This window comes from Rhinoderma darwinii, chromosome 3 (genome assembly GCF_050947455.1).
Source record: "Rhinoderma darwinii isolate aRhiDar2 chromosome 3, aRhiDar2.hap1, whole genome shotgun sequence".
Taxonomy (NCBI): Eukaryota; Metazoa; Chordata; class Amphibia; order Anura; family Rhinodermatidae; genus Rhinoderma; species Rhinoderma darwinii.
The window spans coordinates 209555212-209573494 of NC_134689.1; the positions used below are offsets into that span (position 1 = coordinate 209555212).

At 43.3% G+C, this 18283-nt stretch overlaps 1 protein-coding gene across 3 annotated transcripts in view; it reads left to right on the forward strand.

Annotated features, from left to right (window-relative positions):
- The window catches only part of PHTF2 (putative homeodomain transcription factor 2), a 102069-nt gene that overhangs the window by 241 nt on the left and 83545 nt on the right, over positions 1-18283 (forward strand). The window contains exon 1 of one of the 3 annotated variants that reach the window (XM_075857343.1): positions 98-274. The exons of 1 other annotated variant lie outside the window; for it this stretch is intronic. The gene's annotated coding sequence lies outside the window, so the exon portion shown is untranslated. Of the gene's footprint in view, positions 1-97; positions 275-18283 lie in introns of those variants that run through there. One more of the 3 variants, XM_075857341.1, reaches the window with a different exon arrangement.

Genomic DNA, 18283 nt, shown 5'->3' on the forward strand with positions numbered 1-18283 from the left:
TCGCCATATTTGTTTCGGAATAAGCCCTGTGCCACCAATAACATCACAGCAAGCTAACATGTGACCTGCCGGCTGCCTGATAGGATAATATATTTTGTGACGCGCTGTTCGTTGCCAGGGGCGGCTCTGGAGAGTGCATGTAGCTCTGGTGGACTAGCTCGTGCCCAGGGTACCAGGGAGCGCGCGCGCGCTCATGCTCATGTTCCGGTAAAATTCAAAGTGCTCCGTCCGGTGCCCGTGGCGGGAGGAGGAGGAGGCGGCTCCGGGACAGCAGGTAATCAGGAAGGCTGTGGAGAGGGGGCTGCCGCTCAGTGTGATAACATAATATAATAGATGTGAGTTATGACGGCTTCCTGCATCACTGGGTATCACATCTCCGGGCGCGCTGCGATCTATTGTACGAGTTTCGCTGTCACATCTGTTCTCCACTACAGTGCACGGTCAGGATGTGCGAGCTGCACGTATGATGACAATGTCCGCACAGATGTGGAGGTCACACCAGCCTCCCACTGCAAGCATGACAATGACATCTGTGCACTACCCACGGTAAACCAATTCCTCCAAGAGCCTGAGGTTTGGGGAATGGTTTCTCGTTAATATATTCTGTTATACCTCTTGATTGGCCTATCTGTCATATCTATCCTATCTATCTATCTCCTATAAAGACCCGTCATCCACTGGATACAACAATGATATCCTCTATGGCACCAATGTGACAGAATACAATCATCTGAAATTGTATATGTCTTGGACATGTTCTCTATATATATATATATATATATATATATATATATATACACAGCTTTTTAGTTCTAATCGTATCATGTACCTGAGGACAACTTACTATGCAGCATACTGGACTTGTTGGTTATAGGGTTTCCAGTACATGATGAACAATCCTTTGTATCTATACGAGTAGTCGCTTCTGTTCGTTTAAAGTCATCACATAAAAATATCAGACTGTTTATCATGTTTAACAAAAATTGTTCCATCTGTGGTCCGATGAGACATTTCGGAGAAAATGTTCAGCTATGAATTAGTCATATTACAATTGCTATATAGCTCTACTACAAATACTGGACTGCAGATGGACTGAACACAATACGTCCCTATTGTTGGGTGGCTCCATAGACCAACCATTGCTCAGTTTCTGACTTTATTAACTCTCCTCTCCCTCTTTCTGACCACAATCTTCTCTCCTTTACTATCAAATATTCTCTGCATTCCCAGGTCATCCCTACGTATCAGACATACAGAAATCTACATGCCATTAACACTCAGCAACTCATAGACAGACTACAGTCCACAGTGTCCCCTATCTCTTCCCTCTCTTGTTCCAATCTGGCTGCCAAACATTACAATAACACTCAAGAATGCATTGGATGAAGCAGCACCCCCTACATTCTGAACCCCCCGACAAAGACGACGACAACCCTGGCACACGCCTCGATCCCGCGTTCTTCGGCACATCTTAAGCACATTAAAGAGGCTCTGTCACCAGATTTTGCAACCCCTATCTCCTATTGCAGCAGATCGGCGCTGCAATGTAGATTACAGTAACGTTTTTATTTTTTAAAAACGAGCATTTTTGGCCAAGTTATGACCATTTTTATATTTATGCAAATGAGGCTTGCTAAAGTAAAAGTACAACTGGGCGTGTTTAAAGTAAAAGTACAACTGGGCGTGTATTATGTTCGTTATATCTGGGCGTGTTTACTTCTTTTACTAGCTGGGCGTTCTGACGAGAAGTATCATCCACTTGTCTTCAGAACGCCCAGCTTCTGGCAGTGCAGACACAAAGCGTGTTCTCGAGAGATCACGCTGTGACGTCACTCACTTCCTGCCCCTGGTCCTGCATCGTGTCGGACGAGCGAGGACACATCGGCACCAGAGGCTACAGTTGATTCTGCAGCAGCATCGGCGTTTGCAGGTAAGTAGCTACATCGACTTACCTGCAAAAGCTGATGCTGCTGCAGAATCAACTGTAGCCTCTGGTGCCGATGTGTCCGACACGATGCAGGACCTGGGGCAGGAAGTGAGTGACGTCACAGCGTGATCTCTCGAGAACACGCTGTGTGTCTGCACTGCCAGAAGCTGGGTGTTAACGAACAGAAGTGGATGATGCTGATTCGTCAGCATTATACACTCCCATTCCTAACGCCCAGCTAGTAAAAGAAGTAAAAACGCCCCGATGTACGCACGTAATACACGCCCAGTTGTACTTTTACTATAAACATGCCCAGTTGTACTTTTACTATAAACACGCCCAGTTGTACTTTTGCAAGCCTCATTTGCATAAAAACAAAAATGGTCATAACTTGGCCAAAAATGCTCGTTTTTTAAAAAATAAAAACGTTACTGTAATCTACATTGCAGCGCCGATCTGCTGCAATAGGAGATAGGGGTTGCAAAATCTGGTGACAGAGCCTCTTTAAGATGTACCGAACGACTGTGGAGAAAATCAAATTTGTCAGCAGACTTACTTCATTACAAATTTATGCTAAGAATTTACAACTCTGCCCTTCACCGCGCCAAACAAGTCTATTTCACCTCTCGCATCTCCACACTATCTCATAATCCAAAACGCCTCTTTGATACTTTTCACTCCCTCCTTAGTCCTAAAGTGCAGACGCCAATCACAGATCTCAGTGCTGAAGACCTGGCCACTTATTTTAAAGTTAAAATTGACAACATCCCGCATGATATTATCTCCAGCTAACTCCATTCTAGACCCCTTACAATCTGGTTTCCGCACTCTACACTCCACAGAAACTGCCCTTACTAAAGTCTCAAATGATCTCTTTGCGGCTAGATCTAACGGCTAAGGGTATGTGCACATACACTAATTACGTCCGTAATTGACGGACGTATTTCGGCCGCAAGTAGTGGACCGAACTCCGTGCAGGGAGCCGGGCTCCTAGCATCATAGTTATGTACGATGCTAGGAGTCCCTGCCTCTCCGTGGAACTGCTGTCCCGTACTGAAAACACGATTACAGTACGGGACAGTTGTCCTGCAGAGAGGCAGGGACTCCTAGCATCGTACATAAGTATGATGCTAGGAGCCCGGCTCCCTGCTCTGTGTTCGGTCCGGTACTTGCGGCCGAAATACGTCCGTCAATTACGGACGTAATTAGTGTGTGTGCACATACCCTAATACACTCTACTGATTCTTCTGGATCTTTCTGCAGCCTTTGACACTGTAGACCACCAACTCCTACTTAACATGCTCCACTCTATTGGCCTCAAGGACGCGCCTCTCTCATGGTTTTCTTCTAATCTCTCTGATCGCTCGTTCAGTGTGTCATTTGCTGGCTCTACTTCTTCTTTTCCTCTTCCCCTTGCTATCAGGGTTCCCCAGGGATCAGTCCTAGGTCCGCTTCTGTTTTCACTCTATACAGCCCCTATTGGACAAACCATCAGCAGATTTGGCTTCCAGTACCATCTCTACGCTGATGACATCCAATTATATGCCTCTTCCCATAACATCACCCCTGCTCTAATACAAAATACCAGTGATTGTCTGTCCGCTGTCTCTAACATCATGTCCTCTCTATCTGAAACTGAACCTTTCTAAAACTGAGCTCCTTGTGTTCCTGCCATCTACTAACCTCCCTAAACCTAATATCTCCATCTCAGTTATTTTTGACTCGGATCATATTTCAGGATATCCGAATCGTCCACTGTTCTTAAATAGCATTTTATTTTAAACTTGTTTGTATTTGAAGATGTATCGCTGTTTCAGTTAAGTATACATTTTATTGCCGGGGGTGCACTATATATATAAAAAGCCAAAATCTGGAATTATTCAGCCAGAAATAGAAGACAGTGGGACATTTTTAACAGCTGCTGAAGATGTGCGGTCTTACATACCATATAAGCTATTTCCATAAGTTTAAAGGGGTTGTCCAATCCAGTAAACCCCTATGGACATCAGAGGGGGGGGGGTGTTCTCCACTCGCTGCTGAGGAGATGTGTAACCATTTGCCTCAGTGATAGATGGAGGTTCTTTAGCAGCAGGACCCTTATAGTTTGGTTTGCCATTTAGACCAGTGAGACAATAAGTGCTTCAATGGCCACGGCACAATTCGTTCCGTTCACTTGAAATTTATTGTGTGAATTCCTCACCTGCAGAACAGAACGTGGTAGACCGATGGAAGGGTTGCAGCTGCAGCTTTTCTTTGTGCCTTTGAACCTGCATGCTGTGAGAGGGGAGGGGGAGCAGTAGTGGGAAGATATCTAACATTGCTGTGCACAGGACACTAAAGCAAGCGCATATGTTACACCAGGAAGAGCATGCAAGGAACAGTGATCATTTACACAAGCCATGCAAATGGATAGAGACCCAAAATATGCAGGTTACACACAACGTTTCTGACTACACTACGTCTAAAAATATACAGCTGCCTAAGGCCTCATGCACACGAACGTATTTTTTCCCTCCCGTAAATACGGGTCCCTGGTCACACGTATTCGACCCGTATTTACGGGCACGTTTTCGCTGCAAAATTGCACTGCACTAATCGGCAGCCCTTCTCTCTATCAGTGCAGGATAGAGAGAAGGGACAGCTTTTTCCGCAGTAAAAGAAATTCATACTTACCCGGCCGTTGTCTTGGTGACGCGTCCCTCTCGACATCCAGCCCAACCTCCATGGATGGCGCGGCAGTCCTTGTGACCGCTGCAGCCTGTGATTGGCTGCAGCCGTCACTTGGACTGAAACGTCATCCCGGGAGGCCTTACTGGAGGAAGAAGCAGGGAGTTCTGGGTGAGTATGAACGGGGGTTTGTTTTTTTTTACACGTGGATCTTTATTGTGATCGGAAGTCACTGTCCAGGGTGCTGAAACAGTTACTGCCGATCATTTAACTCTTTCAGCACCCTGGACAGTGACTATCCACTGACGTTGCCTAGCAACGCTCCCGTAATTACGGGTGCACATACGTAGTCATCCGTAATTACGGGAACCCCATAGACTTCTATGGGCCTGCCTGTGCCGTAATTACGGCCTGAAATGGGACATGTTCTATATTTTTCAACGTCACGGGCACCTCCCCGTAAGTATACGGGGAGGTACCCGTGGCCAATAGAAGTCCATGAGCCCGTAATTACGGGCTGTGATTATGGGAGTTTTTACGTTCGTGTGCATGGGGCCTAAGGCTACATTCACACGAGCATCAGGCTACATTCACACGAGCGTATCAGATTCACGCACGGGATTCTCGTTCGTGTGTGTTGCGTTATGCATCAGTGTGCTTTGCGAGTGGCATTGTTTTTTTTCACACAAACTAGCAAAGCACTTTTTCTTGTTTTTTTTTTTTTTTTTCAATCAAATTGATGCGCAAATCTTGCACCCATTGACTTTAATGGGCACGTAGGTGTGTGAAAACGCACTAATATAGGACATGCCATGGGTTTCACGCAGAGCACTCTTGAAATCAATGGGTCCGTGTGCTGCGCGTGATTTCTATGCGCAGCACACAGACGTTAACGCACGTGTGAATGGGCCCTAACCGTGTGCGTTGCGTTATTGAATCAGTGCTCTTTGCGAGTGGAATGTGTTTTTCACGCGCCTGCAAAGCATTTTGTTTTGTTTTTTTCAATGGAATTGATGCTCAAATCACGTACGGTACACGGATGTGCATCCGTGTGCTGTGCGTGGTTTTCACGCACCAATTGACTTCAGTGGGCACGTAGGTGCGTAAAAACGCACCAATATAGGGCATGCAGTGAGTTTCACGCAATGGACTCCCACTGCGTGAAAACTCGCGCATGTATGAACAGCCCCATTGAAATCAATGGAGCCGTGTGCTGTGGGTGATTTCCATACACAGCACACAAACAAGTTTTATGCTCATCTGAATGAGCCCTAAGGAATGACTTTTTTTTTTTTTTTTTTTTAGGGAGGGGGTAAGGATGAGTACACTTTGATCTTGCCAGCGTCGATAGTTTAAAGAGAACCTTACACCTGCTCATACATGTGCAGGGCTTCACAAACACTGTCTCACGTGAAATAATTTTTCTAACTTCCTCCGTTATTAACATATCGGTGCCATTATATTTGGAGCCCAATTTGTAAACAAGCCCCTGAACTGTCAATGGGGCATTTCTGTCTAACTAACTGGCATGGGGGCATTATACTCTACGCTCTGACACTGTCCAATCAGCTACAGACCGTGTCAGGGCGGCTTGCGCTGTGTTCCCTCCCGCGAGAACACACAGACTGGTGGCTCTGCAGAAACCTGGATGTAAGTAGATCTACTCCCCGTCTCTTCTCCTCATTCCGTGGCGGCGGTAGTATTGTCGGGAGCGGCCATGCGTGCATGCATGAGGGCACCCGCACGATCTCTGCAGACCTACCAGTCTGTGTGTGTTCTCATGGGAGGGAACGCAGCGCAAGCCGCCCTGACACTGTCCGTAGCTGATTGGACAGTGTCAGAGCGAAGAGTATAATGCCCCCTTGCCATTTAATTAGTTAGAAACGCCCATTGACAGTTCAGAGGCTTATTTACATATCGGGTGCCATATATAATGGCACCGATATATAAATAATAGAGGAAGTTAGAAAAATAATTTTACGTGAGACAGTGTTTGTGAAGCCCTGCCCATTACGTTTCAGTTCCTGTGGCCCATAATTGGCACTACAACCTATAGGTTGTGGCAGAAATCTGAGACTGAAAAAAAGCTGTCCTTTATATCTGAATGTGGTTTACAACAATCACACGTAGATGCTGCAGAAACAACCCCATTCTGGATGTATGGATTTTGTAGGCCGCATAAATTTCTGAAAACAAATCTGGCAAGTGTGAAAATACCCACAATCTGTGCAATTTTGGCAACAATGCAAAATCTATTTCAGTCGTCTAGACCAGCATTCTGCGACAACATGCTACTTTGTCATGAACCAGTTCCTAAACGCATGGTACCACATGATGTTTGTGAACGCTACTAAGTGACATGGTTTCATGATTCAATTCTTCCATTTTTGTTATTCTGCTCTTTCCTTGGGTGCCACACAGTTCTGCTCTCCTGTTCTGCTATGTGGGTAGGCTGTGCGCCAACGTGATGCTGCAGTTCCCCTGCGCTCCTGTGTGCCGTTCTGCATGTTCCTATGCTCTACCTTCACATTGAACAGATCTAGCACAAGAAGAATGAGATTTATGCTAATGTAACATTTGCTTGTACAGCGTATAACCTGTAATAGACCCTCTATACATCACGCATGCTCTTTTCCCCTACTGCTGTAATGTACGCGACCGATAGCCTTGTGTGACAAACTGCACATGTTCTGATCAAATGATGTAGGAGGGCTGGGCAAAGATGCAGAGAGCCAGTGTTCCTGCACCAATGCAGAAGCGGGCAGGAAATCTGACCACTGATACCCATGTGTGGACTAAGCCCTACGGCAACAGGAAAACCCCAAATAACGTGGCACATGGGTCAGAGGTGCTAACTCATAAGAAAGGCAATACAGAAAATAATAGTGCATTGCAGAAATACTTGTTCATGCAGTTTCTATTCACCCAAGCATGAATGGGTAAGTGGGGAAAACCCCAATAAAGAAGCAGTCAAGAAACGTTCCTAGAACTGTTTGCATAGAAAACCACATTGTACACTCGTACTTGAAATTTGCCTAAATAGACTATGCGTCTGAATGTGCCCCTCTAAGCTGCATCGTGTGAATAGGTTTTAATAGAATTGTGTTCACTACAGTGTAAGGCCAGATTCACACGAACAAGTGCAAACTCGGACGTGAAAAAAACCAGCCGTTTTTCATGTCCGAGTTGCACCCGTGCAGGTCCAGTTTTCACGAATTCCCATAGACTTGAGCCCATCGAGGGATCAGTGAAAACGGAAGAAAATGGGACATGTTCTATTTTTCAACAGACACTTCATGCGGTCTGTTGAAATAAGTCGTGTGAATGGCCCCATTGAAATACATGCGTCACACGGACATATACTACGGTCGTCTGAATTCGGCCTAAATCTGAGAACAACCATGCACTCTATGGACCTTTATATATTCTGGTAATTCTGTATTGAATAGCTCTTATGTCTGGCTGAGAAATGTTTACTTTTTAAAATGTAAAATAAGGTGATATTTGTTTGTAATATTTGACCCATTTTCTACACATCTTAAGGGGGTTTTACACTGGGCAATTATCGGGCAAGCGATCTTTCATAGAATGCTCGTTGCCGATAATTGCCCTTTGTAAACAGGGCAGCGATCAGTAGATGAACGAGCAAGCGCTTGTTCATCTGCTGATCGTATTATTTAAAAAAAAGTAAAATCTTATCGTTGTCCGCAGCACATCTTCCTGTGTAAACAGCAAGACACACTGCCGACATGATGATGATGGGGACGAGAGATCGGAGTAACGAGCGCTCATCCTCATACTAACTTGTGACAGGAGCAAACGAGTGCCGATCAACGAGCTGTCTTATTGATCGGCGCTCGCTGCATCGGCCAAAATTGGGCCTTAGTCTTTGTTGCATGCTGCACTATTTTTTTTTTCTCCTTCAAATGTGACAATCTGTGACGGAGCCTCCAACACAGATGTGAACAGAGCCTAAAAGATCTTATGAGACATCTGTTGCGATTATTAGTCTTTGATAAACACAGAGGTCAGACGTATATGGCTGGCATCTCTTTTGGTCTGTTTATGTGAATCTAACAACTGTTTTCAGGATCATGTGTGTACTTATTTGTGTCTTAAGTTAATTATGTTGATTAAACTCTTATTCCTCTATAACCATGTCAGACGATTTTAATGGTGTTTTTTTATGTGCCGTTTGGTTGCGTTTTTTTTTTTGTTTTTTTTTAAATTTAGTGTCATTTTGTACAGATACCAAACTTCAGAAATAAGTGCCATACCTAGAGAATACTGCGTTTACCCCAAAAGTGCGCGTGCGTGTGAATTTGTATGAAGCTCTGATTCCTAGGGTCATATGAATGCACTGTTTTTGGATTGGATTTGGATTGTTACCCTCATGTGTCCCTATCTCCTTACTCCAACAAATAATTTTTCTGGCACCCACTCTGTATCACTTTTGTATGCATGTTTTGGCTTATTCATGGCGGCCCAGGTGGCTATCAGGTTGATGACGTATAGGGACGTAGACACATGAAATTAGAAATGTTTCAATAACCACCTTCAGAAATACCTTCTTTATAAACTCACCAAGTCCTGGTCTACATGCTGCTCCGTTACTGTGTGCGAGAGTGTTGGGGTTTACAATTCTACTGCTATCTCCCTGGCTGGTCCATGTGAATAGTATCTGGTGATATGTCATTAGGTGATTATCTATAATTCTACAACCATCATCTATTACCTGGAATCCAGCGGGATCCCCGAATTACTGACCAGTCCCATCACTGGGTAGGTCAATAGGTCACTTGGCTCTTTTCTCTTGTTGGTGTCATACAGCTGCACACGCCTAGGAGACTCCTAGAAACTCCAACCCACCCACCAGATTGCAAAATAATTCTGCCATAGGGGAACTAATACTTCGGGTGGGAGTGTCGGCGAGTGCTTGGGACATCTAATATAATCACCCAGGTATGTAAGATGTGCCTTGGGCTCATGAGCAAATGTATGGGAAATGCTATGACACCTTTTTGTATATATTTGCACCTATTATTTTGCACTATTCTTCTTCTTTTTTTTAAAAATATATTCTATTTCAACTATTTGGTCCAAATGTAATGTGAACAGACCCTTACTGATCCTGAGGAAATCTCCTGTTCTGATTTCTTTCAGACAGTGTTTTCATGGAGACCATGTGAGGATGAAAACATCAATATCTACATTTTCCTGGGCTTGAATAGTGCCAGTTAGGCCCCCTGCACACGGCCGTGCCCGTAACCACGGCACGGACGGACGAACGTGGACGGTCACCCACATTTGCTGGCCGTGCTCCTATTGTAAAGTATGGGAGCACGGTCCGTAAAAATCTAAATTTAGGACATGTCCTGTTTTTTACTGCTGCTTTCTATGGCCTGGACACCTTCCCGTAAATATATGGGTAGGTGTCTGGTTATTTGGATCCACTCAGGGCCTCCATGACAACAATCCCTTAAATTAGAATAGTCCATGTCAGTTCTTCTAGGTTTGGACCTGCAGGCATGATAATGTCTAACATAATAGAACTATTTGAAGATTTATCTCAGATGTTGAGAACTTACTGATACGACAGTATATAAAGATAAATGACCCAGCATATCGTCATAGATTTCTATAGTGATCTTTGTGTGCTTCAGTAGCGCTGCAGAGGACTGGGCGTTGCGGTCGTAATACACATGTTAAAATGCACACGACTGTCTGTATGCAGAATGCGTTTTGTACTTACACAGCCGTAATAGGGTTTCCATAGGTGAATGAATCCTGATACTCATTTCTGCTGGTCCCAATGATATAACATGGCAGATGTATCATACAAAGATCAGAATGCTCATCAGATTGGAGAGAAATCTTTGTCTAGTTGAAGATTTGGTGTCCTATTGTTTTACTTTCTGCTGACTGTGAACTTCTGGACGACCATGGACTGCAGAAGCCTGTCCGCTTATTTATAACCGTTTGCTCCCCAAAGACTGTTTTTTCCTAGTCCGCACAAGCTTGTCTTCAGTACTATATGGTTATTGTACATTGAATGCGCCTTTTATTAAAGGTCTTTGAGAATAACAGCAGGTTCACCCAAAATACTCTAATTGCTGTCTTATGTTGCCTAGAAACTATTTGATATTGCTAAGAGACTTTACTCTGATGGCCTATGAGGTAAGCGGGGAAAATGCCATCATATATCCCTAATCTATGTTGATGGAACGTGACTTTCATTTTATCTCATGCTGTGAAAGATATTTAACTTAATTCAAAAAGCAGATCAATAATTGAAATAAAAATGATTTGCATTCAGGTCAGGTTAGTCTATGGGATCATGTACACAGCAGAGATCTCTGCACTGTACGGCTCCATTCGTAGGCAGTTATACAGCCTCCATCGTACGGAGATATTCTCCCCTAGAAACGGGGAGGACTACCTCCGTGCATATAAAATCCGATGGATGCATGATTCATATAGAAAAAAAGCTCTGTATGGAACTAGAAGCATATGGAGGTACAATTGAGGGTTCATGCACCTCCTATGGAAGCCCAATTATGGATCCGTAAAAAAGTCATAATACGACCGCGTGCATGAGCCCTTAGGCCTTATTTACACAAGCGTGTCCGATTTCATGCACATGACTGTCAGTGTGGTTTCTATGTGTCGTACGTTTTTCTCGTCTGTATTTCTCCTCCTGAAAGCATTACCTGGTTTACTTTTTTCATTTTTTTTATCTGCATTTCTTTAGCAATTGATTTGTGAAAAAACGGACCGCACGCGGATGTCATCCATGTGCCATCCATTTTTTTTCACGCACCAATAGACTTCAAAACGGACCAGAATAGGGCATGTGGTGAGTTCCAGGCAACAGACACTGCGAGAAAAAACACGGATGTGTGAATATCCCCATTGAATTTTATTGGTCAGTGTGCTGTCCGTTATTTAAACGGACATCACACAGACATGAAATAAGTTTGTATCTTCAGGGCTTGTCCACACGTAACGGAATTGCTGCAGAAAATTTCTGCAGCAATTCTGTTAAAGCTAGCAGGATTTCCGCTGCAGAAAAACCACACCATTTCTTGCATTTTTTTATTGCAGAAAAAGGTGCGGATTTTGCTGTTTTTCGCAATGTTGGGAGATGGTGACATCTCCTCTGAAAAACGCAGCAATTCTGGCCACTTTTCGCAGCAGGAATTGACATGCTGCAGTACGAGAACGCAACTATACGCAATGCAGGTGATTTTCTGCTCGGAAATTTTACGCAGCGCGTGGATGATATTTGTTAAATCTCACCCACTTTGCTGCTACTGTATTCTGCGTTCTTTCCGTCCGCAATTCAGAACGGAAAATGCGCAGCAATTCCACTACGAGTGGACAAGCCTTTACTGTATTATTTAGCAGAGCAATTATGTGGGTGCAAATCAATCACAAATGTATGTATATTACTGATATATAACCTGTTTTAGTAGTGCTGGCTTGTGTTTCTACTTGCTCTAGCCTGCTGCGAGTCAAGCAGAAAGCAAACACAGGATACCATGGGCTGCATGACTGAGTTCACACATCCAATATTAGCTGGCCCTGTGTTGTGTTACTGCTATGTTTATACTCGCAGCAGGAGAATAATGGTAGGATATTCTTTGCACACATTAAGGGCTTGTCCGTTGAAGGTCAAAGGAATTCCGCTGCAGCAAAAACGCACCATTTCCTGCAGTTTTTACGGCAGAAAATGGTGCGTATTTTGCTGTGTTTTTCCCAATGTTAGGAGATGGTGATATCTCCTCTGAAAAATGCAACAATTCTGCAGGTCAATTTCGGCTCGGAAATTTTACACAGAATATGGATGGGATTTGTTAAATCTCATCCACTATGCTGCTACTGTATTCTGCTGCATCTTTTTCATCCAAAATTCCATCCGGAAAAAAAAAACGTGGCAAATCTGCAGCGTGTGGACGAGCCCTAAGAATGCTTTATAACCGTAGCAGGGGCTACAGATGGCTGCCGGGTTCCTTGCATGTGCACCAGGAATGGCACTTGACAAGATCATATAACCAGAACATGACTAAAAGTGGTCATTATACCCAGAGGTGGGATTCAGATTTTTAACAATAGGTTACCCTATTTGGATGACAAAGATATGTTTGGGGTGCCCGCCGTGTCAAGGAAAGTTATTCCTACATCTATAACCAAATAAAATAATTACTATATTCCAAGTACAATAAATATATATATATATATATATATCACCTTCCCTCTTTAGCCACTTTTGACCTTCCTGCCAGAGCCTCATTTTTTAAATCTGACATGTTTCACTTTGTGGTAATAACTTCGGAATGCTTTGACCTGTCCAAGCGATTCTGAGATTGTTTTCTCGTGACACATTGGACTTTATGTTACTGGAAAAATTTGCTCGATACATTCCGTATTTAAATGTGAAAAACACCAAAATATAACGAAAAATTAGCATTTTTCTAAATTTAAATGTATCTGCTTGTAAGACCGGCAGTCATACCACACAAAATAGTCGCTAATTAACATCCCCCATATGTCTACATTAGATTGACATAGTTTTTTGAACATCATTTTATTTTTCTATGACGTTACAAGGCTTAGAACTTTAGCAGCAATTTCTCACATTTTCAAGAAAATTTCAAAATGCTATTTTTACAGGGCCAGTTCAGTTCTGAAGTGGCTTTTAGGGCCTTATTTATTAGAAACCTCCAAAAAGTCACCCCATTTTAAAAACTTCACCCCTCAAAGTATTCAAAACAGCATTTAGAAAGTTTCTTAACCCTTTAGATGTTTCACTGGAATTAAACCAAAGTAGAGGTGAAATGTACAAATTAAAAAAAATATTTTTTGTAACAAAGTTTTACCAGAGAAACGTAACTCCGTATTTATTGCCCAGGTTCTGCAGTTTTTGGAAATATCCCACATGTGGCTCTAGTGTGGTACTGAACTGAAGCACCGGCCTCTGAAGCAAAGGAGGACCTAGTGGATTTTGGACACTCCTTTCTATTATAATATATTTTAGGCACCATGTCCGCTTTGAAGAGCTCTTGTGGTACCAAAACAGTGGAAACCCCTCAAAACTGACCCCATTTGGGAAACTACACCCCTCGAGGAATTTATTTAGGGGGTATAGTAAGCATTTTGACCAGACAGGTTTTTTTGCAGACATTTTTGGAAGTAGGCCATGAAAATGAAACAAAAATAGTGTGAAGGAAAGGCAGATCCAGCACTCAATTGATAAAAAGTTCAATTTTATTAGGTCATGTTAAAAAAGGGGATAAAACTCAATCCCGGGACCACGCTTACGCGTTTCAGACCACTAGGGTCCTTAATCAAAGCTATGATTAAGGACCCTAGTGGTCTGAAACGCGTAAGCGTGGTCCCGGGATTGAGTTTTATCCCCTTTTTTAACATGACCTAATAAAATTGAACTTTTTATCAATTGAGTGCTGGATCTGCCTTTCCTTCACACTATTTTTGTTACTACAACCTGCTGTCGACACAGGATTAAGCTCAGGAGGATCTACGAGCACCCACAGCTTCTTGGATTTTTATGCCTATTTAGGTATCAATCAAGCTTTACACAAAACGCATTGGAAAAACGCAACTTGGTTATGAGGTGAGCAAAACTTTAGGTACAATCTTTTTCACTTTTCACTTTCATGAAAATGAAAATCGACATTCTTTGAAATAAAATGTAGGTTTAGCTAAAAAAAAAATAATTTCCAAAAGGACTAAAGGAGAAAAAGTACCACAATAATTGTAAAGCAACTTCTCCCGAGTAAAACCATACCCCACATGTGGTCATAAACTGCTGTTTAGAAGGGAAAGAGCGCCATTTGGCTTTTGGAGCTCAAATTTAGCAGGAATGGTTTGCGGAGGCCATGTCGAATTTACAAAGCCCCTGAGGGACCGAAACAGTGGAAACCCACCCCCTACAAGTGGCCCCATTTTGAAAACCGCACCCTTGAGGAAATTATCTAGGGGTATAGTTACATTTTGACGCGGCAGATTTTATGCAGAAATTATTCGAAGTAGGCCGTGAAAATGAAAATCTACAGAAAATGTAGGTTTAGCTCATTTTTTTTTTTAATTTCCAAAAGGACTAAAGGAGAAAAAGCACCACAGCATTTGTAGAGCAATTTCTCCTGAGTAAAACAGTACCCCACATGTGGTAATAAAAGGCTGTTTGTACACACGGCAGGGCTGAGAAGGGAAAGAGCGCCATTTCGCTTTTGGAGCTAAAATTTAGCAGGAATAGTCTGTGGAGGCCATGTCACATTTGCAGAGCCCCTGAGGGGACAAAACCATGAAATCGCCCAAAAAGTGACTCCATTTAGGTAACTACACCCCTTGAAGAATTCATCTATGGGTCTAGTGATCATTTTAACCCCACAGGTATTTCATAGAATTTATAAGAATTGGGCAGTGAAAATAAAAACAATATTTTTCTTCAATAAGATGTAGCTTTAGATCAACATTTTTCATTTTCTCAACAAATAAAGGAAAAAAAGAACCCCAACAATTGTAAAGCAACTTCTCTGGAGTATGAAAATACCCCATATGTGGTCATAAACTGCTGTTTGGGCATATGTTAAGGAACAGAAGAGAAGGCGCGGCATTTGGAGCACAGATTTTGCTGTATTGGTTTCTTGACACCGTGTCGCTTTTGCAAAGCCCCTAAGGTACCGGTACAGTGGAAACTACCCAAAAGGGACTCCATTTGTGATACTACACCCCTTTAGGAATTAAACTAGGGGTGGAGTGAGCATTTTGACCCCACAGCTGTTTCATAGATTTTATTTGAATTGGGCAGTGAAAATAAAAATTATTTATTTTTTTTCCAATAAGATGTAGTTTTAGCGCAAAATTTTTCATTTTCTCACAAAATAAAGCAGAAAAAGAACCCCAACATTTGTTAAGCAATTTCTCCCGAGTATGGCAATACCCCATATGTTCTCATTAAACTCATTTTTGGGCACACGGCAGGGCTCAGAAGGGAAGGAGTGCCATTTGGCTTTCAGAGTACAGATTTTGCTGGTTTGGTTTCTGGTTGCTATGTAGAATTTGCAAAACCCCTGTGAGACCAAAACCGTGGAAACCTCCCAAAAGTGACCCCCATTTTGCAAACTACACCCCTCAAGGTATTGACCTAGGGGTGTAGTGAGCATGTTAATCCTGCAGGAGTTTTGCATAAATTAGTGTGCACTCGATATTGCAGAGTCAAAATGGGATTTTTCAATAGATATGCCAATATGTGGTGCCCAGCTTGTGCCACCATGAAAAAACAGCTCTCTAATTATTATGCTGTGTTTCCTGGTTTTAGAATCACCCTACATGGGGCACTAATCTTTTGCCTGGACATTTGACAGGGCTCAGGAGTGAGAGTACCATGCGAAATTGAGGCCTAATTTGGCGATTTACACAGACTTTGTTTACAATTGCAGAGGTTTAGATGGGAAATAATAAAAGAAACCCCCCAGAAGTGACCCCATTTTATAAACTACACCCCTCAAGGCATTTATTAAGGGGTGTAGCAGCATTTTCACCCCACAGGTCTTTTCCATAAATAAATGCGCTGCGTATGGTGCAAAGTAAAAATATAAATTTTTCCCCAGAATTGCCAATTCACTGGCAAGTATGTCGTGCCCAGCTTATGCCACTGTAGACACACCCCAAAAATAGTTAAAAGGGTTCTCCCGGGTATGGCGGTGCCATATATGTGGAAGTAAACTGCTGTTTGGGAGCTCCATTTGGCTTTTGAAGTGTAGATTTTGCTTGGTAGTTGCCGGGCGGAGTATATCAGGGGCATAGTCGGGTGGTATAATAATGGGGTAAACAATAAAATAATCCATAGATGTGTGTTACGCTATGAAGCAATCCTTTCTGCACAGGCCGGTGTCTCACTGATAAACGGTGTCTTTACTTATCCCCTTTTGGTCCACACTCCGCACCTTTTGAAGTTTGGGGAATTTTGCTGTGAAAGTGCTGTCCTGGTATAATGCGGGCACCCTCACTTCCAGCAGATATGTTTGGGCCCCCCCCCTTGCTGGTTCCCTAATTTTAGGGCCCGATAAATCTCCTCTTGAAACAGACGAAATGTTCCCCTCTAATCTGCACAACCGCATATTTTTTTATTTCCTGAATTATGGAAGCCTTAACTAATTTTATTTTTTCATAGACTGAGTGGTATGAGGGCTGTTTTTTTTTTTGTGGGATGAGCTGTAGTTACTATTGGTACCATTTTGGGGTACATGTGACTTTTTGATCAGTTTTTATCCTATATTTTGAGAGGACAGGTGACCAAAAAACTGCAATTCTGCCATTTTTTTTTTACACTTTACATTAGTCTCACTAGGGGACTTGAAGGTCCAACTGTCAGATTTTTTTTTTTCTAATACATTGCACTACCTACGTAGTGCAATGTATTAGATCTCTCAGTCATTCACTGACAGCAAGCCGATTAGGCTTCGCCTCCGAGCGGGGCCTGATCGGCTTCCGTAATGGCAAACAGAAGGCCATTGTTAAGTGTCCTGGTGTCGTAATAGCAGTCGTGCGATTACAGGGCACACCTGGCGATCTGCTAGCAACCACAAAGATGCAGGGATAGTATCCAATCTCTGCATCTGAGGGGTTAATGCCAGGGATCAGAGCTAGCGGGGGCTGGAAGTTTTCCGTGCTAGGCACATCGGGAGGACCGTATTAGGCCTCCGGTTGCCATTGCAGCCACCAACACCCCGGCGATTTCATTGCTGGGGTGTCGATGAGCTGTAAACACCTTAAATGTAGCGATCGCTTTTGACGGCTGCATTTAAGGGGTTAATGGTGGGGATTGAAGCTAACTTCAGTCCCCGCCGTTACAGCAGGATGTCAGCTGTCAGATACAGCTGACATCCGGGGATGATGGCAACGACTCCGCTTCTGAGCAGGTGCCAAGCATTTGGCGTAAGTATACGACATTTTGCGGGAAACGCTGGCTTTCCATGTCGTATACTTACGACAAATGTCGGGAAGGGGTTAATGTGGAATGTAAATAAATATGAATGTATGTGTATAGAAATTATCTAAACTTGTGTGCCCCGTACCAGGCTAAAATTCAAACTGGTTTGTCGCATTAGGAGTACATACCTTCCCACACTTACTACATCACACTCCATCTTTACTTATGGACCTATATGTGCACCATCAGAACCATCACATGTGCACCGTGTAAAGGCAGGATCTCCCAGCTTTCCACCATTCCCCAAATACAAAAGTTTAAAGTACAGATACAGTATCAGATTTAAGCTTAAAGGATATTTGCATCTTAAAGAGGCTCTGTCACCAGTTTATAAGTGCCCTATCTCCTACCTAATCTGATAGGTGCTGACCAATCAGCGTCATACACTTCTCTTCATACATGCCCAGCTTGTTTCACTGCACAGTATGACCTCGCGAGATCACGCTCTGACAAGACTTCCTCCTACAGGTCCTTCACTGGAGCGATATGAGACTGAACAGACATCGCCTCCAGCCGCTGCAGATTCGGATAAACGTCTCCGCACGGCTGGAGGTGATGTCTGTTGACTCTTCCATCGTTCCGGTGAAGGACCTGTGGAGGAAGTCCCGTCACAGCGTGATCTCGCGAGATCACGCTATGCAGTGAAACAAGCTGGGCTGGAATGAAGAGACGTG